Source organism: Echiichthys vipera (assembly GCF_963691815.1).
Source record: "Echiichthys vipera genome assembly, chromosome: 2".
Taxonomy (NCBI): Eukaryota; Metazoa; Chordata; class Actinopteri; order Perciformes; family Trachinidae; genus Echiichthys; species Echiichthys vipera.
In genome coordinates, this window is record NC_139827.1 from 8,865,013 (window position 1) to 8,891,468 (window position 26,456).

Below are 26,456 nucleotides of genomic sequence, written 5' to 3' on the forward strand. Positions count from 1 at the left end.
GAGAAAACAGAAAGAAGCCAATTTTAGCATGTAGTATTATGTAAGCTGTCTGGCTAAAGCCGTCTGGGGACACATCGCGAGTAAACAACACCTCTAGAGCTGCCAGAGTTTCATATCCTCATCGGCAAGATGTGTACACTACATGTAGAGCTCTATGATAAAGGCTAATGATGACAACACAATAGAACCCCAGGCTACAAACAGAGATAATAACAACAAGCTAATAGGGTATAAGCAGAGTTACAATGAAACGATAGGATGAGCAAATGGAGGGACATGGCTTTTACGTGGTGCTGAATGCCGAAGCAATTTTAAAGATGAAGTTTGAGCTTTTCCTGACTCGACATTTTGACTTAGTGTCATAGCCGGGCCCCAGTTATGGCTTCAGCCTTTTCAAATTGTTGAGTGAAGGGAGAACAACTGCTAGTCACCTCGGAATCTCAAACACTTTCAGTTTAAAATGTGATATTGAAACTGTAACGCTCTCAGCTGAAGACACATTAAAATACTACATTTTACGTGGCTCACAAAATGGGAAGCGCAGGCTCTATCAAAGCAACAAATGAGGTAATTTCTCAATATGCTGCGGGGAATATGATCTTTATGAGGACTTCCCCCTGAGAGCACAACCACCACCTAATGCAAGTGAGTAGAGCATATACTGTAAGATGAGTACGTTAGCATAGACAGGTCTTAAAAGACAGCAAAGAGGTTGTAAATGACACTGAATTCATGTCTGCTTTTAAATATAAGTTTTCTAAATCAGGTTAAATCTGAGACAGACTACACAGCATAGTCAGCCCAGCATGACCGCATACTTAGACGAATGGTAATTCCTTTAATTACTGATTAATTTTAATAGACAATTGTTTTTCAGTCCAATTTGAATCCAATCTGGTACCAATGCATAAAGCCTAAGAAGTTGGCTGAATATGGCACTATCTGGTAATTAAAAGAGGCCTGCCTAATATGTTTGGCTTAATGGAGAAGAGACATTCAGGAGAATTCAGAAATTAGCTTCTTCAAACACTGAGACAGTAAACACTCCTATCTAGAGAATGAGGGAGGTAAACACTGCTCATTATTTATCACTCGTGGGGAAATTTGACAATCATTGCACCTCCACAGAAAAAAAAAATGATCGGCTGAAGAACAATATTGTCATCTTGTAGAAAGATTTGATACCTCAGAGACAAAATCAACTGCAAATTACACACCAATTTACAGTTTGTTTAGTAAAGACTTTGCGTGTCATTCTTTTATAACACTTTCAAAAACAAGACAAAAACGAAACATATTGAAAATAGTCTGTCATTCGACGCAAGGGGTAAACTAAAGCAGAATGACTATCAGCTGTGGCTAAGATTACATTCCCCCTACATAGTCTGGATTCCCCAGGTACCAGTGTTAAGTGTCAAGCATGAAGATAAGAAGAACTTGATTAGCAGGGCTGCTATATTTACTGCCATTAGGCAGGACCGCTTACCCTCTAAGGTGGTCCGGATCATCATGAAAATACATCTATGGACTTTTATGTAGGTTGGGTGCAAGCAAGGCATGAGGAAATATTATCATTTTACATTTTCAATTCCTACATTCACCAGGTGGATAAATAGAAATGGTAAACTTTCCCATCACAACAGGTATCTCGAGAGAGATAACAGTTTCTCTGCTCAAAATCGTCATAGGTCTGAGAGTGAGGAATTGCTCAGTTGCTATGTTTTGACTCAACATTTTAAGACTTTTTGTTCATGTAATTGATTTTGGCTTTTGTTATACTTTTATTTCCATGATGGTCACCGTATAACACTTCAATTAGCTAGAAAAACCTCCTTCCATTGACAGCTTTGTTGAGGTTTATGTTAATGTTAACGAGTAGTAATGCAATTAATGGCATGAATTATGAATCAACATATCCTCAAATATTTATATAAATACAAAGGCATCTTTAAAAGATAATTTACACGTCAGAAGGAAAGTATGATGCCCTTTTACTGAGAGTATCACACAAAGACTGTAATTCGAGAGCCTTGTGTTTGCAGTAATTCTGTAAAGGCAACTTCTGAATGTCTTTTATAAATCAGACTTTAAAGGAATAGCCAGTATCAGAGAGGAATGAGGATAAGGAGGGCAAACAGAGTGACAGTAACAAGGGAATTAAAGTTTTCAAGCTGCTGAAAATAAAACAATAGTATTTCTGTACAGCCCTGGTAAGCTGCCTGGATTTGTAGGACGCACCTGACTCATTTTGCTTCCTCTCCAACCAAGTAACTACTTCCTAGATGCACATCACAGGTTATACCGATCCAGAAAAACATAAAGCTTTTAGTGAGACTGGAATAATCACTAAGATGCATTAATAATGTCACATTCACCGCGGAAAATTGGCGTTTAAAGGGAACAGACAAAGTGCCTCACTGTATGTCAGGTCTGGCAGAAAGGGAACCAAGCGGACCATTGCTACGAACCGAGGCTGGGAACCACCCCTTACTGTGTACCCAAGGGGTCAAGGTGACATTCCACAACACCTCTGAGACTGGCCTAATGGAGGGATTGGAGCATGGCTTTTGTTGAGTGGGAAAGAGGAGACCATGAAAAAGGATGTAACAAGAGATGGAAGTATGCAAAAGGAACAGAGGGAAGAAAATGAGATTCTGGGGCCAAATTATTGGAAGTTAAAGGGGAAGGAAGTTTTGGGGGATTTAATGAAAACTTTCCCCCACATTTGTCTATCAAAATGCAAAAGACAAAAGAGTAACAGGTGAATTCCTGTTCATTTCATTTTCATTTTCCTTTCAGTTTAAAAGCAACAAACCTTTTTTTCCCCTCAAGCCTAAATTAATCCTCTATGGTTGAAGTATAAAACTTTTCAGTCCACAAAACTGTAATCTAAGTTATTTCGGAGGTGACCACAGTTGCAACCAGTTTTATTTGACACCATTTCCCTTGTCCACTGTCACAAAAGACAACATTTTGGCTCTATAGTCTATAATTGTGGCTTTTGGCATAAGGGATAAATACAATTCCCTTTTGGTGTTCGGTTAGTAAAATCTATTCCAATCTTTAAATTTGCATTCCCTTTAAAGCATCAATGTGTACATAGACACATCACAAAGAAGTAGTTGCATCGTTTGTGTGTGTACTGAAACTCAAACCCAAATGTCTGTAAATTATACATTTTAAATATTGCAGGAATTATCTTTCATGAATTCGGAGGGATAATTAAACCTGTATTTGTCAAGCCATTATTTAAATCTTCAATCTTCTTTCAAAAATTGGAATTAAGTGAGTTTTGGAATTAAAATGCACATGCACACATTTTTTACCAATGAAATGCAACTCTGCTGTCCGAGTATATATATATTATGACATTTACTAAAAGCCTGACCTCTTGATCAACAGTCCATCAAGCAGAGGAAATTTAACTCTTACCGTCATAAAACCAAAAGTCTGGAGACTTTCTAAGAGTCAGGTGTAGGTGAGCTGTGAGCCCAAGTTCCTTTCCTCCCTCGTTCTCTTCTTATAGTCTGATTCGTTTTTTTTCGTCTTCTTCCCTCAGCTCAGGTTAAGTCTCTCCTCCCAGTCAAGCTTTAGTCCCAGATCTTACCCCGTTTAATGCCTGGGAAGCACAGAGACAACAGAACGAGGAGAAAGTTAGAGGGCCAAAGAGTGGGAGTGACAGGGAAAGAGAGTTCCCTGTTTGGGTGAAGCAGTGATCAGATACGGCTATTTTCAGACTAAGGCATGCTCGTCTATGAGACTGGAAAGTTACCCCCCAGTGTACATGGGTGGGGGCTAAGTGACAGGGTGACTATCTCTATTTTACCACACGCACAGGTTTGCATGCACGCATACCACATAGTATGCACAGACTATATCTACACACATTCACATACTGTAAAAACACCACCGCAGTCACACAGGTTGAATTTCTATCGTTTAAAATGCATCGGGTAGGTACACCTCTGACAAGTTATGAACGGTAAAATTAGGGTAAGGATGGCAGCGAGAGCGAGCAGCATCAATCCTCCAGGGCTTTAATGTCACACAGCAGCCAATGTCGTCAGTGTGGGGCTATGTCAAGTGGACTTCTCCACACGGAAACTGACAGGAGTGTCAAACTGTTCTCACATGAGATTTTCTTTTACTGTCAGTTGCTGACACTTTGATTGCCTGTGAAGAGGGTCCGCTCAGATATGTGCAAAATGTGCACGCATGGATATGGAGATGCAGACACACCGACTCTTTCTCCTTTTATCACTAATAAACCACGTGCAGTCAGTGTCATATCAGGCTGTAAATATATAGAGACTAAGTATGTGTCCACTCACCTGCTTCATTAATAATCATACTGCTGTGTAATTCATATGGCAATGTATATTTGGAAATGACCACACACATACACACACAGGCTGAATATACACAGCAGAGAGGTCAAGCAGAGGCACCTCTAGACCCCAGACTCCCTGCTATTCCCAGAATGATGATGTAACTACTTCTATTAGCATCTCATATTTAGAACCTGGACACCTAAAACCAACCAACCAGGCAGCTACTGTGCAATATGCTATTTGGATCACTTCCACCTCCTCTCTTCACATCCCTACTTGACAATAAACAAAACAGGCACAAAAATCAAGGGCTAACAAATGAATGTATAGTAGGGTTCATGAAGAGTTCAGCAGTCTCTGAAAGAAATCCATTAACATATGGTAATGTGGCTCCATTAGTAGCAAGTTAATGCGGATAAGATCGGTGGAGTGGTGACATATTTTTTTCTACAAAGAGAACTGTGATTTTTAATGACTGTTACACAGTTATTGATGTTGCCCCCTGTTGGGGTTTTCTCACCTCATTTCAACTTATGAAGCAGTAAGGTATATAACTTAACCTTCCTTAGTCCACAGCCTTTAAGATGGCATGCCAATAACTAAAACTATCACTTGACTTGTGTCGCTCTACATTAGAGCTATGATCAAGCCCCCAAAAAATCAGGCAACCCCCATCGTGAATATGACATATATGCTGTCAAACATTAAATAGATATTGTATAAACATTTTTCTCATTATTGAGAGGTGGGAGATGAAATTTGTCCGAGCTGGACCAGGCCTGAAACTGAAGCTCTCGGTCCACATCTTAAACGGAGCCATTACTGCAAGTATATCAAACACTATTAGTTTAGCTGGGTCAAGTATTTCAAGCATATGAATCTAAAATGGTAAAAAAGTAAACTCATGAACACACTGGATCAAGTGTCAACATGTTGCTAACCTTTAAATCAAACATGGCCGGCCTTAGTTGAGATATTCGGGATCAACACTATCCGTGTCCACTGTCATCGTGCCAATGATGAAGCGGTAATGTAAAAATCCCAGCTACTGTACGTGGACACAGATGGCTCCAATGATAAGTATCACTGCTTTAACCATGTCCATCAAACACCCCAGCTTCAGACCTTGGGGTTTCCACAGCTCACTATTGGTGTGTCAGCAGATATAATCAAACAGCAGCTGGCCCCCAGATATTTCTGATCACGTGCCAAGGATCACGGAGGTATGGTGAAAAGCTGACAACTGACAGGTGCTAATGATGTAACCTCAGGGCCAGAATCAGGGAAGTATCAGGAGACCAATAAAGTACTGGAGGGCACCAGCACTTGACCTGAGTTTAGTTCACTATTATAGTTATTATCTATTTACTGAAGATCATTCTAAAAGATCTCACAAACATCTGAACATCTGGATGTGATTTTACCGTTCTGAATCGTATCCCTCGCGTATTAAAACTAAAATGTGACTTTGATAATCCTTTCAGGAATGATTTATAAAAACTATTAAAACCAATATGACACAGCAGCAGCTTAGGAATGATCTCATTAAAGTACCAGAGCAAACTATTTTTATAGCGACTGACACAGACTCACACTCAAACACACCGACACTCTGACCTATGAGCCACATCAGACTACAGTGGCCGCGTCGACATGGTCTCGCCCGTACAGTTTCAACACCTAATTCATTATCAGCTTCTGCAAGGCCCTGCTATTCCCAGTTAAGTAAGTGGCAGGTTATAAAAAGCAGGAGAGCTGCGCATGTACACATTAGTAAGTGTCACTTACTGGAAAACACTTAAAACTGTGAGCGGATCGAAATGGATAACGGAAAATATACCCACAAATATATTGCTCAACAGACACAGCAGTATTGATGTGTTGTTACTTGAACAGCACCCAATGCAGAAGAATATGAACTAAATCGATTTGAATAATGAAGTAATTTACAACACATTTGAAACCAGCTTACTATGATCTCAAAATGTTGATCCAGTTTGATCTATGACGGGCTGGATACTACAGCAGCCAAAACAACTGTGGTACTGCATGTGGCTTTGTTTATAATGAGCAGAAATTACGTTTGTCACTGCATGTTTATCTGTTAACCATTACCTGCAGGCACTAGGCAGCAAGTACTTGTCTAACATCATATAAAGCTCATCAGACTGCATTTGCAAATCAATTCTGACCTACCTGTGTAGGTATACTTGCAATACTTTCTCCTAGCTTAGCAGGATAGACTGCTTAATACCTCTGTGTTGAGTCGCTATTTAGTTTAAAAGCATGTCTCAATCCCCAACTGCTGCGTTTAGAGCCTTTTTTTTAATTCAACCTTTTTAAACTTGTGTTTGTTCTTATGAGCATTTAAAATGGATAAATTATAATTCCCCGGATGGAAAAAGTATTTACATGTCATGATAGAAGAAAGATGTACCAGTGAAATAATATAGATTCTTTTTTTAATATTTTTACTGATTAAATATTAGTTTTGAGATCACTACAGTAAATGCTCTTGTACTGTGTGGGCAGGTTAAAAACAGTTATGCTTGTCTCTGTATCTTTTTCAATTATTTCATTACCTTACGAAATAATAGACAACTTCATTGTGACACCCTTGGCGCAAACTGACCGACAATCACCGATCATCCTCATCAATCTCCACCGTCAACAACAAATTAGGTTTTAATAATGAAAACAAAGAAACTCGTAGGCAAAAATTAAGATAAGATATTTCTTTATTAGTTCTACAAGGGAAATAATTCATCCATCATCAAACAGCTTGGTAAGCTCTCGCAGATTTAGTCATTGAGAAAGCTTAGGGAACAAGCATGTCCAGCAGACGGCCCCTATAATCAGTGAGACTATAAGACAAGCTCTTCACACACCACTTAAGCCATGACATCAGCCTCTGAAGAAGGGCAGAGAGAGGGGAAGATGGAGGCGGTAGATACAAAAATAGAGGGCACCAAAACAAGGAAATAAACAGCCCAAAGGAAAACTAAAATGAGTGTGTATGTGTGAGATGGAGAGAAGTGAGATATAAAGTGAGTAACCCTGTTACATTCTGTACTTTTTAGGAGAAATGTATCGCAGTGTTCATTCCCTGATGGCCTGCCTTGATCTCCTTTCCTCCTGGCACTCTCCCTTCCTTTTCCTCTCTCACTCAAACATGTACACAGTCCCTCAGTAACTCTAAACTAGCAGGTGCAATGCTAACAGAGACATACTTACTGGCTCATTGGCCATCAATCAAGTCAAAACGCTATGATCGCCCATTAAGTGTGTATATTTAAGCCTCTATGAGAGGCTGTTTATTGGCGTAGCAGCCCCTCATGAGACAGATAGCGGCCAACTGTTGCTCATCATATTGCACCCTGCTGTGTTGCTTCCTCTCCCCCAGACACAAGTATGCAGTTATTGCAGTCATAGAAATACATATAATACTACATCAAAGATACCATCCAGCCGCACACACACACACACACACACACACACACACACACACACACACACACACACACACACACACACACACACACACACACACACACACACACACACACACACACACACACACACACACACACACACACACACACACACACACACACACACACACACACACACACACACACACACACACACACACACACACACACACCAGGTAGGCTACACTGGGAGTGGTATGAGGTTCCCGGAGTGATAGTGTTACACTTTGTGCATCCTGGACACCTCCCCGCTCTCCCTGTTTGACCAGCATTCAAATGGGACTCACAGATGCTATCCATCGCTGCTGGCCTTCCCCCCCCCCTCATTACATCATCCCTTTTTATGAGTTAGCAGACAGCACCAAAGAAACACAGGGATGTGCTGGCTATTGCTTACTGATTTCTGTCAGATCTAGGATATAACATGGGTACCGCAACAGATTGGTCTTAAAATGTGACATAAAATGCCCTTCTGCAGCACAATTCAGGAGTCAGAGGCCCACTGGTTCTCCTCCCATCCCTCTCAATAAGTGTGAACTAGCAAATGTATAGGTGCCGGCTTAGTGTTGCTATTACAAAACTCTGCTGGACACTATACAAAACTCCTATTTTCAAGTGCTATTTTCTCTAAATGGACCAAACTAATATTACTATATAGTTGTTTTTCGTGCTATGAACATAAAATACTGCACTGCACTGCACTGTAGAAGTGCAAGTAAACAATAGAGATTATCCTAAGCATTTGGGATGTAGGTTAAACATGGATATCCGAAGGCATGCCTATTACCAAGCAGGCAGCACGTTTGTGGTGACTGTAGGCTACTACTACTGTTAAGCAATACTTCCAAAGCTTAAAAGCTTGTGGTTTGACGTTATTTAACATCCTCCATAGCCCTGACCGCATCTCCCTTTAATGAACTAGAAACAACAGCAATCCACTGGTATGCTTAGTGGAAATAGAGGCGGATAATTTAACCCTGGTCTCGTCGATTACAACCGTACGTTCTCCGGTGCCTGTAACACACTTTAAACCCTCAAAATAGCCCTCATCTAACAACATGAAATCCAGCTCTGGGTTGCATCCGCTGCAGCTGCTTCAAGCGGCGCGGAGAGAAATATATTAGCCCCTTCACATCAACAACACTGACACGGTGTGTGTGTGTAACTTACCTTACTTTAATGCCGCCTCACTCGGCTAATTGCGCATAATTTCGCCACATTATCAGCCTCTTCCATGTGAGAGCTAATGGTGAGTGGGGTCCTTTAGAAACGCAGCGAGCTACAGCGGCTCGGAAGCTAGTGCGGTGTCCGTGTGATGAAACAGTACACCTGTTTATCGACGCGCATGGATGTTGCCGGCGTCGGTCAGCTAGCTGAAAAGGCAACTCCCTCTCTCCGGGGTCACCGGGGCTCGGGTAGCAATGCGGTGAAGGCTGCCCTCTCCCCCCTTTCCCTTTCCTACGACACAAACCCCCCAAGGAAGAGGCGACGCGGTGGCGGCGGCGGCGGCACAAGAAGTTACCGCATGTCTCTATCTCTCTCTCTCTCTCTCTCTCTCTCTCTTTTTTACTACTACAAGCAGTAGCACCGCGGCCCACTCCCATACACCACTCTACCGGATTTAAAGCACTCGCGTCTATCCATAAATATGGACTGAGCCTGCCTCCCGTTTCCGCTTATTATTACTATTAATATTATTGAATGATGATGCCGTAGCGTCGTGCGCAAAATGGCCTCTGTTATTTTTCATTCAGCAACAGTCCACCGCGAGCTTCTCATTGGGTCTTCGTGTAGCCATGGCAACGCCCGCGGTTCAATCAGCCCTCACGCAGAGGACACACACACACATAGGCAGGCCTGTGTGCAGCTCCCCTCATGCCATCAGGACAGTGTGCCACTTTACCTTGCATCTGCAGTTTAGAAAGTGCATTTAGGCCGTGTGCTAATGCCTTGAACGTGATAATAATAGAGTCAGGATTAGAGAGTGACCCTCCACAGACTCATGCTGAGAATAAAGCTCCAGAGCTGTGCCAAAATGTGTATATAGCAGCATACCATGGTGTCATCGAACTGTCTGAAGGCATTTGTTGATGTATTATTAAATGACAAGTAAGTTATATCTTGACATCCTTGTATTAGGCTACTGGGCTGCTTAAAGTATAGGCCTAGCTTGTGTTTTGAGATGTAGGGTCAAGGGCCTGAGGTGGTCATGGGCCCCTAGGCTACTGTCTGTTTGGGCCCCCCACATTATTAATCATGCTTTTACAGAAGAAAAAACCCTGCTAGAACAGAAGAAGAGTCTGCAACCTTGAAAAATCATGTCAGTTTAGGAATTTTCTTCAGTTGATCTTGGTCCTGTTGATCTTTCAGCCATTGTGCTTTTCTTTTTCGTGCACCGCTGTCACATTTATTTTCTGACGCTTTGCATCTATAATGTCAAGTGACAGTGAGTGACTTATCATTTGACAACAAAACTGACCTTCTGAGCCCGGCCACATGATGGTAGCTGATTGGGTAAATGTGTCCCATATCCATACAGTCAGCGACTTATTTATTTTTAATGTTTCTATGAGCCCCAATAGGAGGCAAGTTTTTTCCCAGTGTAGTTAATTTAAAACAAAACTTAAAATAGTCTGGCCAATGCAGGCCCCCTGCACACCTGGGGCCCCTGGGCTGCTGCCTAGGCCAGCCTGTGCATTAATCCGCCTCTGGGTCTGGGAAATAATACACATAAGTTTTCATTGTCTTCATAATATATATGAGGCATAATATAGCCTACTGTAGATATGATCTGGGCCATATGTGGCATTTCGGTTAAACACATATATTTATTATTATCAGGTACAGTGGCTAGGCTGTTGTTGACATTTTGTTTGTAGATAATTAGTAGTAGTTATTGCTTGAGTTATCTGGCAGAGACAATCTTTAAAAAAACTGAATTATTTGGCCTTTATTTTGGCCTTTGGATAATAAAATACGTCAGCACATATGTCAGTGTTAACACTGCAAGTGTCGATTTTTCAGGTGTTGACAGAAAGCTGACATCATTTCGCGGCAACAAAATCCTGTAATGATTTGAGCGTGTTAAACTCTAAGGTGCGGATTTATGTCAGTACTGGCATGGTGTTGGTTTTAACACCCAACGTTGTAATTAAAACCGACGTTTCTGCTGTGAGGTCTTCTCTTCTACCCTTGCTGGGTAAATGCCAGAAGTTGAATTATGGTTTTGTCTTTTTAAGTGTTGCCCTGTAACAAAATTGTTTTAACTTCATGTCTTCATGTCTTCATTAAGGAAAGCAAGGGGAATTCCCCCCTCTCTCTCTCTCTCTCTCTCTCTCTCTCTCTCTCTCTCTCTCTCTCTCTCTCTCTCTCTCTCTCTCTCTCTCTCTCTCTCTCTCTCTCTCTCTCTCTCTCTCTCTCTCTCTCTCTCTCTCTCTCTCTCTCTCTCTCTCTCTCTCTCTCTCTCTCTCTCTCTCTCTCTCTCACACACACACACACACACACATCTCCCTTTAAATAATTTACAGACTGGATGGTAGCCCTTTATAGTCAATGCTGGGTATCCTGTGACCATGGCAGAGAGCATTGCCTTCACACATCTATCACATTGCTTTGCTTATTTCAAATGACATAGCATGAGTCCTCTGTGTCCATTTTGGTGTTATTGAAGAAGCAGATAAATCAGCTGGTCCAGAAAAAAAATCCAATTTGCTATTTTGCAGTAATTATGAATGTGAAGTCTCAGTGCGATATTAGAGACATACATCTGCAGAATTGAAGCGAAGAAGTGAAAGCAAAAGCTATATTTCTCATAAATTCTTAAAACCTTTAGAGGGCTGTTAGAGATGGTCTAGTGCAGGCTGCCCAACCCTGCCCCCGGAGGGCCACCGTCCTGCATGTTTTAGGTTTCACTCTGCTCTAACTCACCTGAATCTAATGATGTGCTTTTTATCAAGCAGCTGAAGCTTGTCACAGGTTTGAAAATCTTTAGACTTAAGTGTTTTAGAGCAGGTAGAAACCTAAAACATGCAGGACAGTGGATTGTTGTCGGCTCTAAGCTTGTCACCCTGGAGGAGGTTGTGGAGCACAGGATATTGGCAAAACTACTGATGATCATGGACAATGTCTCCCATCCCCTCCATGAAACCCTGGACAAGCTTCAGAGCAGCTTCAGCAGCAGACTCATCCAACTTGCTGCCTTAAAGAACGGCACAGGAAATCATTCCTACCTGCTGCCACCAGACTCTACAACGCTGCACAGCAACGCTGAGCAACGCTCAGGGAATAAAATCTCACTTCTCGAAGTGACCTGTCACTGAAATGCACCTCTCTCTCTCTTGCACATTAAAATCCACATAGCATATTGTAATATAGTGTTTATCTGCGATACTGTACTTTTTATTTTATTGTTGTTCATATTCTGTATTTTATATTTTATCTTATTTTTAGTACCTCTGATTGCTTTGTACCGCTGCTACGATGACCTAATTTCCCCTCGGGGATAAATAAAGTTATCTATCTATCTATCTATCTATCTATCTATCTATCTATCTATCTATCTATCACACATGATGCAAACGTGCAAATGCATCCATTCTTATGCAAATGTATGACAAATACAATCCTGTTTGAGCTTATGTAATGGTGTCAACTCTATGTGTGATTATTCAACGCTGGCTGATATCAACTTGCAAATAGAATAGAAGTCCTTTATTGTCATTGCACAGAAATTAAATAGCCATACGAACGGCGCAAACACACATATACTGTATAGTTACACATATCAAACAATATCAATATCAAATAGAAATTACAAATTAATAATGAAAGTAAAAAATAGTACCATTAAAGAAACAATGTATTGTATGAATAGGTATTTATCAATACATCCTAATAATGAAACCATTTGCACATAACTAAATTGATAAATAACCTTGCTTGCTTTTAAAAAAAAAAAAAACAGTGCAGTGTTTTTAATCCGTGGATTACTTGGTTATATGTTTCTATAACAGTAAGTCTTCACTCTAGTTATGCTTGTAATTGATTTCCCTGTCAGTTGATTTAGTAGTACAGTCAAAATTTCTGACTGTGTTTACTGTTTAACGCTGCAAAATGAGGGAACTTCTCCCTGTGGTTAATTAACATGTCGCCTTATAAAAAAAAAAATAGGCCTTCTTCATGTCACATCGACAACAAATCATCCGTGTTAAAGTTGCAATGTTGTTCACACATGCGTAAAGAGTCCTTTCTTATGTCAACATTAAAGGCGTATAAATTTAGACCGTTATTGATAGCTGACCTTTCTGAAGTGTCAACAAGACCACATCTGTGACTCTGTGTGTGTGTGTGTGTGTGTGTGTGTGTGTGTGTGTGTGTGTGTGTGTGTGTGTGTGTGTGTGTGTGTGTGTGTGTGCGCGCGTGTGTGTGTGTGTGTGTGTGTGTGTGTGTGTGTGAACGAGTGCATGCATGCATGTGATTGGTCTTTTACCACCGGCTCTTATGTGCAACAGCCCTTACTGAATCTGACTGTTGTCAAGTAGGTGCCTTTTTTAGGTGGCATGTCATCCACAGATACACTCTTAGAAATCCACTCTGACGGGGCCAAGGAGGATGATGACGATACGTTATGTCTGGTATGCAGTGGTCCATTGGTGTTACAGGTGCGGACATACTAAGGGTGGAGCTTAGGACGTTACAGCACAGACATTCATCTCACACACGGAACAGATACACTTCTATTTTAATCAATACAGCTGTCTACAAAGGCTGCGTAACAGCTTGCATTTCACTGTGCTATATGCTATATTCACTTCAAGTCTATTTTCTACAGTGATTGTGTATTGAGCTGTGTAGAACAGTATACAGCCATGCAAATAGCTCTGCAGTGAGGCTCTACTTTGAAACAGCAGTGCTTTGAACTAAATGCTGATGTCAACAGGCTAAAATGTTCACAGTGACAATGCTAATGCTGTTGATTAGCGTGTTTACTAATTTTTGTTCACGTGTGATATCACGCATACTAATTATCACGATGTAAAAAGTATGCTATAACTGTGGCTGATGAGAAAATGATTCATTTTGCAGTATAGTTAGTCATAAACCAAGAAAATGAACCTAAATTTGACGTGATGATTTCATTAAAAAAAAAGTTGAGACTGCATTCACACCAAATCAACCATCATGGCAATTAGCGCAGTGTTGTGTTTGTATTGCCATAATGGTTGATTTGGTGTGAATGCTACTGTGCTTTGTTTGATCAGCTGTTGGTTACGTGAAAGTTGATACTGTTTCAACTTTTCGCTGTAGACCACTGCGTTTGTTTGTTTTCTGGGAATCCCCTGCGTTCCCCAACGCCACAGCCTACTGCCAGCAACCTACTTTCAAATGAATGGGTTGTTTTCATCGCGACCCCTGATATGGTGTGAATGCAGTTAAGTGTCCACTAAACATCTTTTTCTGTTGTGGAGCGCTTCATTCCAGCACTTTGAAGCACTGCCAGCGGGCTTCATTTATATGACAATGTGACAAGGACATTTATGTTAGCTAGGTAGCTAGCTAAGTAGGTAACTTAATGCTATATTAGCAAAGGGTTGATACACAGCTAACAACAAGTGTAGCAGCCGAAATGTGGTGGTGTTTATTTACTGTGGGCAATGGGTGGCACTGTATCTTACCTGTCCACAGGTGTATATAAGGCAGGAAGTTACCGTTGTCAGGTGTTCGATCAGTCAGAGAATCACAAAGTCAATAGGCTTTGTCTTAGAGTCATGTCAATGTATTTACAAAATGTAATAGCAAACCATCCAGTTGTTAGATAGGCCCGTTTTAGTCTGGATAAAAGTGGTGAACCAACCAACTGACAGATCTACAATGCCATAGCTAGGCCTCCTGGACTGTGTCACGACATATAGTCACAGGAATCTGTACCAACCCCCTCCGAGAGCCAAAAATGGGATTTAAGCATACTAGGTAGTAGAGGTGCCACCAGTGTGCAACATCCATCTAGGGGAGTCAGGTGTTGACATGAGAGCGATCCGAAAGCTGGCCTTGGATACAAGATATACTGAAGCTGACCACAGACAAGAAACCACTACATTACAATACACACAAAGTATCCGGATCCGTGCCAGACCTTCATCCAAATGCAAATGTGTAATAATGTGTCCCATAATAGTAGGGTGGTAACATGAACCTTATCATCGAGGGCATGACATCATCAAGCGTCTGTTTTAATGGCTTCAGCTACCTATCCTCATCCAAGTCATGTCTGCAATTATCTTCTATCCATCCCAAGCATATACTACCATTACACCCCTCATGGCCTCTCTTAGAATAGCCCACAGTAAAGGAGAGCAGGCTGGCACCTGGATCTTGTGAGAAAATAACTCTTTTATCTAAGCAGTGGCACTCGCTCCCATCTTTCCACTGATGCTTTCCAAAGAGATCCACATTTGGAACAGCTGATACTGAGGTTCACTGGTCTGGCCAATGTTAAAGTGGCACAGTGGTGCTGAATGAGTGGATGGCATATGAGTGCATGAAGACATTGTCTGGCAATGACATCATGCCACTATCACTTGTATTTGCTTTGATGTCTAAGAACTGACCAGGTGAAATGGCTAAGGCTTCTGCTGAAGAGTCCTGCATCAGCTCCCTGTTTATAGTGTCACTGAAGTGCAAGTCAACCCTTCACTGTCTGTTTATTGCAGGTTTGTATTTACATGTTAACAATATTGTTACATTTCCTTATTAGACTTCTTTTCACTGCATTAATTGCTGTCAGTCAGACGTGTAACATAATTAAGCATCATTGGTTGCCGAAAAGGTCGATCCCTACATTATAATGATAGAGTGAAGAGAATAACATACTGAAGTCAACCGTCATTCAACCATCCAAATAACAATTGAACTCCATATAACCCAACACTCACCCTGGCCTCTGCCTTCCTACTATGTTCCATCAATCAAAAAGACAGACACAACATTGTCTTGTGAAAATGCCAGTGTTACTCATGACTCTTCATTTTGTACATAAAAGCTGGCACTGCGTTGTTATGACAGATGTTAGGGAGAAGCTGTTAACAGAGCAGAGAAAAATGGTGGACGAGAAAAGATGAAGAACAGAATAATGAATGACACAGTTAAGGACACAGAGTAGCAGATAAGCATAATCATAGTAATAGGCATTTGCTCTAGCTAATACAAGTTAACATAATAGTCTTCCTGTTTAAATATGATTACCTCAGGAATCTAAAGTGCATTTGTCTTCTGTAATATTTGTTGTATAGATTTGTTTCTATATTGTAACAGATCTTACAAATGTATTCGCTGACTTAGATGATTTAATAGAGAGAAAGCTGATGTTCCTGACAGGCTCCACCTGTAGGCTGCCTGAATTGCTCGCACAGTCTATGGTTGTACCATCCCTAAATTCCATTCTCATAAATTCTGCAGTGAAAACAGTGACAAGAGGCAGCTGGTTTCGGGATAAAACAGTTCTAATGTACCCGCCTGCCCAGCACCAAAGTGCAGATGGACAAAGACAGCTTGTGAAGAAAGTTATTTATCTAGCACGCTAAAGACACAAATATTCCCTTAGCAGGTGGAGACCAAGACAGAGTCTTGTTTTTCAGTTCAGTTTGTCCGAGCCTAAGTGGCTAAAAATCAACAATTAACATTATGTCAGTCTCCAAGAGTCATGTACCAAAAAAACAACAACACAGACACGAGCATAGCTTACCCCTTAATGTAAAACTAACACATACTACACACTATTATTCAAACACAGACCATGTGAACCAGGTTTTCATGTTGTTCACAATGAGAAGTCTCAATGCCAGCAGCAATTTCAGTTATTTTAAAATTAGTGACAATATTTCACATATAACACATCTTCACGGCACAGTAGCCTAGGCATGCAGTCGGCAGCTGTTGAACATTCAGAGGCAGCACACACCAGCACAAAGTTCTATAATGAGTCAAACACTGTAATTACAACAGCAGGATATGAGGGTGCTTTTAGGCATCCAGAGTGCTAATTCCTCTGCCTGTCTCTCCTTTGTGCAATTTCCTGAATTGCGAGGCTACACTCGGTGATAAAACCTAATTTCTAAACTCTAAACAGCAAATGTGGTTAAATCCAAGGTCTCTAATGTGCCCATGAAACCCTGGAATCTGTTTTGCAATAACTAGTAGGCCTATGCTTGATAATGTAATTATAAACAGATATTTTACTATCTGCTGGATGTCATCTTTAACAACATTCCACACATGCTTTCAAACATCTCCAAGATATATTAGGGTCTGGAAGCACACTGCTGCACACAGACATATCTCAACACATATTGGACATTTGGTATGTGGTACAGACATTCATGGTTCCCAGAGGAGGACAAAGTCTGATTACTTTAATGATCCCATGACCTCTTGTGTCTCTGTAATACCTGCTACAACTAATAATCATCAAGGACAAAATTTCAGTGTAACCAAATACTTGCAAAACATAAGACAGTCCCATCATATCCCGCTCTGCTTTGTGTTCAAGCTTATTAACAAATGTTAGCATGCTATCACACTAAACCAAGATGACGACCATGGTAATCATCATCATACACGACAAACATCAGAAAGCTGGCAGTTCATCATTGTCATTGGGTGCATTTCAGCATTCTAACATTATAAGCATTTAGCTCACAGCCTACAGTAGCATCTCTGTCCCTATAAGTAGAGCCTCACAGATCTGCTATAGTCAGGTTTCCTTTAACGTTTGAGTATTCGTATGCTTTTTCTATGTTTTTAACTATTTCTGAACTGAAATGATCTCGATACCGCAACATAGAGTATAATTTGTTAATAATGCAACCCTGATATTGAAACATCTAATCTGACTCTTGGAGTTCATAATGTCGTCCGCCTTTCTGCTTTTCCTTATCGGGGCATGGAGCAAAGGCTTAGGCTCGTTATGCAACGTGTTTCCCACGTGTGTCTTCCAAGCACAATTACTGATAGACTCTCTCTTTGGAACACTTTCTAATATTACTCTGCACTTCATCCACATCAGTACCCTTCACTGATGTTGCTTAGCCAGGCCTGTCCTTTGTGACTGCTGAGGGGATTGATAAGTGGTGTTGTGGCTGATGAAATGTTGCATGGCTGGATGGTGATGCGATGTCTGCCAGAATTCTCACTAGAAGAGCGGGAGGGATGATGAGACTCAAACAACAAAGAAAAGACAAAATATTTATACCGTTTCAACATAAAAGACAAGGAGTAAGAGGTGGCGAAAGAAGAAAATTAAAAAACAACCCGATGGACATGCGGAAGTGAAATGAGAGTGTGTACAGGCAACACTATGCAGGACACAATGAAAAGTGACATGACCGTGAGTAAGAGCATCTTCAAGAGGATGTGATACCAATCAACACGTGGATATGCCAGCTGGCTCAGGCTGTGTCACATGAACCTGTCTTTGAACCCTTTCAGGCTCACATAGTGGCGGAGTCAGGCTGTCTGAGGGGCAGGGGTGAGAAAAAAAAAGTGCACCAGCTGCATGCAGTGGAGCACCAGCACGCAAGATGTTTTCTAGCATGTAGGATATGGCACTGCATCAGGTTTTCTCTACTGGAAGGATGCAGTAGTCCTCAAACATGTCTGCCTCATATTTAACATAAAAAAACATAATATTTAGAAAGTACCCCTAAGTATGATCCATGAATGGTAATGACACGTAAGTCCAGTATCAACTGTCCCACTAAAATCACCTGAATTTACTGTCCATGTAGCAAACAATAATCTCTTAAGACATCATTAAGCTGTGAATGAAAGTCAATGTAATTCAGCCTATAAACGGTTGCAACAGAACAATCTACAATGCATATATTCTTCATGGACATTATGTGATTCTAGATACCCTAATAAAAAGCTGAAATAGTGCTACATTCAGATTTTACCTACAAAGGTAAAGGCGGGGATTCCTGCACTCTGTGGGTAGCTTCCACACTCAAAATAACCAAGCAAGGACACCACTAAACAACAAAAACACAAGCAAACATGCAAGAATAACATGGTGATCATTGTATTCTGGTGAATACCAGGCTTCTTTATCTTGGAGGGAACCGTACAGAGAGTCCTGAAAGTTTTGGACACACCGTACCATGTGGGATGCTCTGGTGTTAGCCCTCCCTGCTAAGTCAAATTCTGGGCGGGCTACCCATTTCCCATTGTTTTGTTACTAATCGCGATCACAACGCTGGTATTGTTTTCATCTTGTGAGTCTGTGTGTGTGTGTGTGTGTGTGTGTGTGTCTACCATCATGCCAAACTGTGGTCCTGGAGACACCTATTATAGTGGAAACTACCGCAGAGACTTTGAGCTTTTAACCATGTGTTTATTTGTGGGATTTTGTCACTATGATAGCGTCACTGTGCACGATGCGATCGGGAAGGTGTGTAGCTGAGATCAAAATGAAGGTTGAATGTGAAGATGGGTTTGGTTCAAGCAAGAGCGCACCAAGTAAGAGGGGCAGGAAATGGGAAGGGGACACTGCCCTATTCGTGGAGTAAATGAGTTTAGTTGTTTTGAAGCCAGCCAGTAGAGGGCATCATAGAAACCATCTTAATTGATCTATCCATTAATTCATATTCAGAATCAGAATCCAAAATACTTTTATAATCCCAGGGGAAATTATTTTTGTAACAAAACTCCAGATATACAAACAACAAATATTAAAACAGACAAACATATATTAGAAAAAGCTCAAATTTAAATGTACAGAAATATTTGCAGTAGTGAAATATATACAATACTAACTATAATCCAGTTATTGCCGATTCCAGCATGCACTGAGTAAAGGGCTGAGAGACTTCCTGGACATGTTACCATTAAATTACAACAGGACTTCCAACAGTTATATAAAAGAAAAACTGTTCAGCTGCTGTCTGTCAACATCAATTGTCAACATGATTTAATGAGAACAATTTTTTACGGCTCAATCTGTGCAATTATATTTGTTTATTCATTATATATACCTTTGTGACCCGACCCCGGATAAGCGGATGAAGATGAGATGAGATTTGATATACCTTTGTTCCATATTGCATGCATCATGTACACCATGTGTGTAATACAGTTTAGGTGCAATACAAATGTGTCATAAGCAATTCATACTGCATGTACATATCTGTGCTACATAGATGAAGGGTGTCTTTAGCTTGTATTCTATTTGTTTTAATGGATGAAACTGTATTGTATTTTACTTAAATTTATTTGATCTTCTTTGTATTTTCGTGTTTAATTTGTACCACTCAATCACTTTTACTTTGCCTTTGCTAAACATAACAGATATTTAATATGTGCATTTCTCCAGGTTGGGCTCAATACATTTCATCTTATCTTATCTAAAACTTTGGACCAAGGTTTCTATCGTGCAGGCCATTAAAAATTACATACATATAGTATTGCATATTACATGCCTGTATTAGGGCGGGCGTCTAAATGGAATTCAGACATCACTAATCTTATTATTTACACCATGTGCTTCTCTGAGATATGTTAAAAAATGTATTACATGAAAAACTAAATATCAAAGTCAACCAACTGCTTCACAGTAGTATTTCTTTGCAATGTAAAAATATCATAATCAAACACAGTTTTTAGCACCAATAATTAGATATATTATTATTATTATATTTATTTTGATCAATTTTATTTCACAACAGCACATATAGATCTCTGTTTGCCCATCTCCGCGCACGCCTATGTTCACTGACTGAGGAATTATTGTGATGCTCCCTATCAGCAGCATGAGACAGCAGCTGGGGATGCTTAAACAGAGTTGGCAGAATAAACAGCATTACTTGCTCTTTCCATCATCTACTTACTAATTAGCCAGTTAGGAGAAAGTATTCATGGGAAAAAAGAAAAGATCTGCTTCAGAACTCTATCCTTGATTTATTGTAAAAACTGTAAACCCCTTTTCACAGATTTCCTGCCTCTTCTCTGCTTGTAATCAACTAATGGCTCATTTAATCCTATCAGACCCGCATTGCCAGAGGGGAGAGCAGGAGCTTTTATTAGGAGGTAACAGGAGGAGATTAATCCAGTCTAAACAACAACAATATTAGTGGTACACATTTGTCTACAGGATGGAGCAAATAATGGCAGTTTGGAATAATAATAGAATACTTTTACAACCTGTCTGAGTCCCTGTAAAGGAGTCCAAACAGCAAGAATGACAAGTATTTATTTAGGAGAAGAAATGTGGATAGAGAATAACTTGAATGTATAGGGAAGAAATGGGCTTGAGTAAATAAAGAATAACGCTGTACACTTCCATCATACAGGATGTGCAGCAGAGACAAATACTGCTACCACAGTTCCAAAGCTAAGACAGGCCTTTCATCTCTAAGTTCCAGTATGTTGTTTCACAGCATTAGCACAAACAGGAAATGGGGAATAATGGTAACGTACAAGTAGCAAACTGTCCTGCTGTCTGGGTCAAAGCAATTTGTTAAGGCTGAGAACTTTTTAGGATAAGGAATGTGACCCATGAATCTCCCTCTTCCTTCTTTGGTAACAACAGCGCTGCTGCGCCACATCAAGAGAGACCTAATTCGCTAAATCAGTTTTGACCACATGACCCAGAGAAATATTTGTGTATTTAGCCAAAGGGGGATGAACTTATTAGTGGATGCAAGAAAAACGCTGCGGGTGTTTACTGCATGTATTAATTTATTCATAAAATCATCAAAATCCTATCAAAACCGTTGATCTTATTGCTTTAATTGCTTTGGCTACAACTTTTGTTTTGTTTGTTTGTTGAAGACAATGTGCTCTGTTGGACAATGGTGATATTTAACCGATTACAAATAATGTAAGAAAATGGTAAAAGTCTGCAGTCAGCATGCTGGTCAGCTGGAGTTCTTCTGTATGTGCAGTGTGTTCAGAGAAGGTCCTCAAACCATATGGCTTTTTAAATCAAGAGCGCATTAAGTCTCTGCTAACTATCACTGACAGTCTCGGTACTTTCAAAGCTTAAGGTGCTGGCACTTAGCTCCGCCTGCCTTCAGTTAGGTGTTAGACGGGTGTAATCTCCCTCTGAATAGGCCACTTGTCTGTGCTTTTAGCACATGGTCAAAGCCTCACAGTGTCAACTTCTCACTCGAGAAGTCCCTGCAAAACTCACACAGGCACAGTCTGTACACTGAAGGCACACATTTCAATATAGGACTCATCACATAGAGTCTCTAGCTCCAAAAATTAAAAAAGTTACAAATGTTTTTTAAAATCATTCATTCAATCATTTGTTTTACTGAAACTCAACTGAGGGCAACCTACCCCGCACATTGTGACAATCAACCATGTGGTTAATAACTTGCTGTAAAAATAAGTTATAAAAATAATAGACCTTAAATTTCCCTCTAATGCAGGAATGGCTATTCTAGGATGTGTTGATGAGAAATTCCTGCAAGAATAAAAAGGTTAGCCCTACTGCAAATCTCATTCCTATACTGTATACGTCTATACATATCATACATATTACACGGTACATCATAAGATGTATTGCTGGAACAGCTGATATGCCATATTTGGTGGTCATAGCTTCATGTGAAAGTTTTCTTGCCTCCCTGTTTCATAATTGTAATATTTGAATACATGTTATTTCTTTTAACTATTTCTGAAAAGGAACGGGGAGTTTTAAGGCTCCTCTTTGGGGCACACATTCCTAATAAGTCAGTCATTCAGCCACACACCGAGTTGTCTCTCCTTGCATTTTACTGAGCTGCACTGCAGAGAGTTAACAGCACAGTAGTAGATCCACGCTGCTGATTCCACCTCAGTATTGATGTCCTGTCACCCCTGGGGGACCACTTTTAGTGAGAAGAGGCCTGAGTCAGCACTTAATGAGCACTGGCCAGTGATGTTAAGCACATACCATCAGCTAATGCTCAAATAAAAAATAAAACACAATGAGTGTGTCGATAATTGCAGTCGCAGCTGACAGTATGTTTTTCACTGAAGAGAAGGAATTCTGTAATTTTCACTAGTGAGTCTGTTTATTGCTGTCGCACTGGTTTCATTGATCACAATCAGGGATACATTCCTTAGGAAGTTACATCTGTTACATGTCACTGAATGCTCACTCTCCTGAGTCTAACACAACTATCATCTTGTGTGCCATATCCGTGAAGTCATCCATGTAATGTGTGTGTTAATTACCTTAATAAAGGACTAAATCTGATAAAGACAAAGAACATTCAATGCATGCACGTTCTGTTCTGTATTCTCTCCAGCATGTCATTGAAATTAAAATGCACATACATTGCTTTTACATTTGCCCCTCCCTTCCTCTGAGGTGTAATAACCACAGTGTTCTTGAACAAGCCGTGTGTCAGTGTGGCTGACACCAGTAGCAGAGCTGGGTGTCTGACCTCCAAACATCATTGGTCAGCAAACTGGGGAGGGGGAGATATACTGCAGTGTCTTTTTTTTCTGCAGAGGGCAGAGAGAACATGCTACAACATTGCTGCTATCGCCTGCACCGCTCCTTGTATGTACATTATCCTTTCTCTCTTCCCCAGATAAAATCTCACTTACCCTATATCTGCTGTTTCGTCTTCACCAGCCTCATGTGGAGATGAACAGGGAAATCATCCTCTCCTTCTCTTCTTAATACATCAATGCAAAATCAAGCTAACATAGCCTTCAATTACTGTACCACTGCTGCTCTGGCTTTTTAGGGATCCTCGCTCTAGTTTTTGTTTCACTCACTTGAGCTGCACATGAATGGTCGGTGCCCATTACGTCAGACAATTACAATGCACTGCTGTTAGACTGCAATTAACTCCACATCATGAGGTTTATGCTGTAAATACTCAGACAAACTCCCAGGAACACATTATGAGTGTACAGTTTACAGACTTCCTGGTGTACATCAGTGTGTAGTGAGGATTTGAACACGTTGATAATGATGTTACTGTGTGAGGTAATGCACAGGATTACATAACATCCACCATGTATACAGTAGCAGTGAAGAGCCAAGAAGGCAAACTCACCTTTGGTTTCGAAGCATTCCACCACTCCAGAGAGTCTGCAAATGAAGGAGAGTAGATTTACCCAAGCTAGTAAGATTAAGTATGTGGCACACACACACTCCCGCCCCCCCAGTTATCCCTCTTGCATGAGTGGATTCAATCACACATACGCAAGACACACACTAGCCACTCACAGGGTAAGTGAAACATGTATAGCAATGCCTGTCGCTCAGTTTGGTAGAGGTGGTTCTCTTTACTTTTAATCCCTCATTCCAGTGTCAAGTTGTTTCTCCAAGAGAATATGATGTGAATCTAATTCCTGTCAGCTTTCTCGTTCCCTGCTGCATCATTTGCTTTGGTTCTCATCACGACCCGTTCCATCTCCGTGCACCTTTTGATCTCTCTTTTGTTTTATAGCTGTCTTTCCTGCATAAAAAACCCTGAACCTTATAACTCTTTATTTAATGTATCACATTATTACCTTGACCGTCACAACAGTGCTAACCATGCCGGCTCTCTCTACTTTTTACAGGTCTTCAGCAATCCAGCTATTGACACAAAGCCCTCTAGTGTAAGCTGCCTTGGCTTAGCACCGGGCTAAACCATCAAAGACGTCAGGAGGCCTGAGGTCTATGCCAGGAAGGACCAGCATTAATAATCAGTGGAAAAGAGGGGGGGTAGAAAGGTGTATGCATGTTTGTGTGACTGTAAGGAGGATCAGGGGAGTTTACTGCATAGTTCCTTTTTCTTGGGTCAATGGATCCTGCTTTGCATATTGTAGAATCCTCAACAAAGAACACAGTTGTCCTCCTTCACTGTAGCATATCCACAGTAATAATCCAGTTACCTGAGAGAGAAAACTGTGATGAAAGGTCACAGGGTCAGTGTCTTCCCTCCATAAATCTCCACACAATCAATAGTCTATAAGCAAAGAGAGTGCAGGGGAGCGGGAAAACATGGAGGGAAACTGACATGCTGCGTCAAACGGGGAGTTAAGAGTTTAAACACAGGTTGTTACACTTTTGTCTCGATGGGCACTTATTAGATATATTGTTGGGGCAGGAAATTACAACACCAAAGTACAATCCAGAAAGCATTCACAACTGTTATTATATTGTGGTATGCAGCATAATTTAATGTGTGCCTGAGTGAATGCATGTGTATGATTGTTTTTACGAATCCAACAAGCTATTAAGCATAATTGAATGTGATTGATTTGGTCATGTGTAAATCTGGACTAGGAGTCAGCACCCATGCTAGCAGCGCTGTGATGCTGTACGAGGCAAAGCGGTGCTCAGCATGGTAACATGCTAACAATGACAATGCTAATATGCTGTTTACAGGTGTATACAGGTGTATTACAGGTATATATTCATCATATTCATAATCTTAGTGGATTAGGGATTCCAAATAGCAAGGCCGAGAATATTTGGAAATATATTATGAGCGGATCATCGCCTCTCCAGGCCTTGAGTATCTGTAGCAAATTCCATACAAATACCTCCAATACTGTCACACTCACAGTAGCCCTAAAGGGAAAACAACTCAGTCAACCAAAGTTTTTAGGAGTCATATTCTGGAGATTACGAATGTCTATACCAAATTTCATGGCAAACTATACAATATCTATTGGATATTTCAGCCAGGGCCAAAGTGGTGGACCCAAAGAGCGGCTTTGCCATCCCTCGAGTCATTCTGCTATAGCCCACAGTGGTCCTGTGTACAGAACCTAATAACACCTGGACAATGACTTTAAGAAAGGCTACACATACAGACATACTTCGAATCAAAGTTCATCGTGGATTTTGACGAAACAAATCATTCATTTAAGCAGCACTTTGATACAGTGTGTCTCAGGACATCTCTCATCATTCCCAAGTATGCCATAAATCCAAACCAACACCAGCATGGTTCAGTGTTGCGTGACAGCTGACGTCAAGCTAATTAACACGGTTCAAAGTGGCTGTTGGTGTGATGGGATAAAAGATTTTATATGACACTAGTGAGAGATATGGTCAGTGAGTGAAAGAGGATATTAAAGCATTTCTGGGAAAAAAATAAAATAATAAATGACATTACACTTACCCATCACCCACAAGATGTTAATTGCGTTCAGTAGTGCAGAGTATTTTAATCAACTGTGGTTCTAATTTATGACTCAATTAGCACCAGCAGCAGGTCATGTCTGCTTTTACATTACTGCTGACCTTTCAAAATGGGTTGGGCCATGTAGTTATCTTCTGATTTATTGGTTTTTCGACGGTCTCAGTAATTCAATTCAATTCCATTTTATTTATAGTGCCAAATCATAACAAAAGTTATTTCAGGACACTTTACAAACTAGGTATAGACCACACTCTATGACTTATTGATGATTTACATAGACCCAACAATTCCCCCGTAGAGTACGGTGGCAACGAAAACCTTCACTATAACAGGCAGGAACGTCAGACAGACCCAGCTCTGTGGAGGACGGACATCTGTCTGCACCGGAGAGAGGAAGAGAAGGAGAGAGAAAGAGAGAAAAGACGGACAGATGGACAGAGAGAGACAAAGACAGACACAAAGACAGAGACAGACACACTTCCAGTAACTATAATAAT

The 26,456-nt window shown here is 40.6% G+C and overlaps 1 protein-coding gene across 1 annotated transcript in view; it reads right to left on the reverse strand.

The window, feature by feature from the left end:
• The window catches only part of LOC310963831 (uncharacterized protein), a gene marked incomplete at its 3' end in the record, with an annotated part of 270,431 nt that extends 261,177 nt beyond the window's left edge, over positions 1-9,254 (reverse strand). Inside the window, exons 1-2 of the mRNA XM_083936764.1 lie at positions 8,993-9,254; positions 3,433-3,619 (exon numbers count right to left, since the gene is read on the reverse strand). The remainder of the gene's footprint in view (positions 1-3,432; positions 3,620-8,992) is intronic.
• Positions 9,255-26,456: the final 17,202 nt, after the last annotated feature.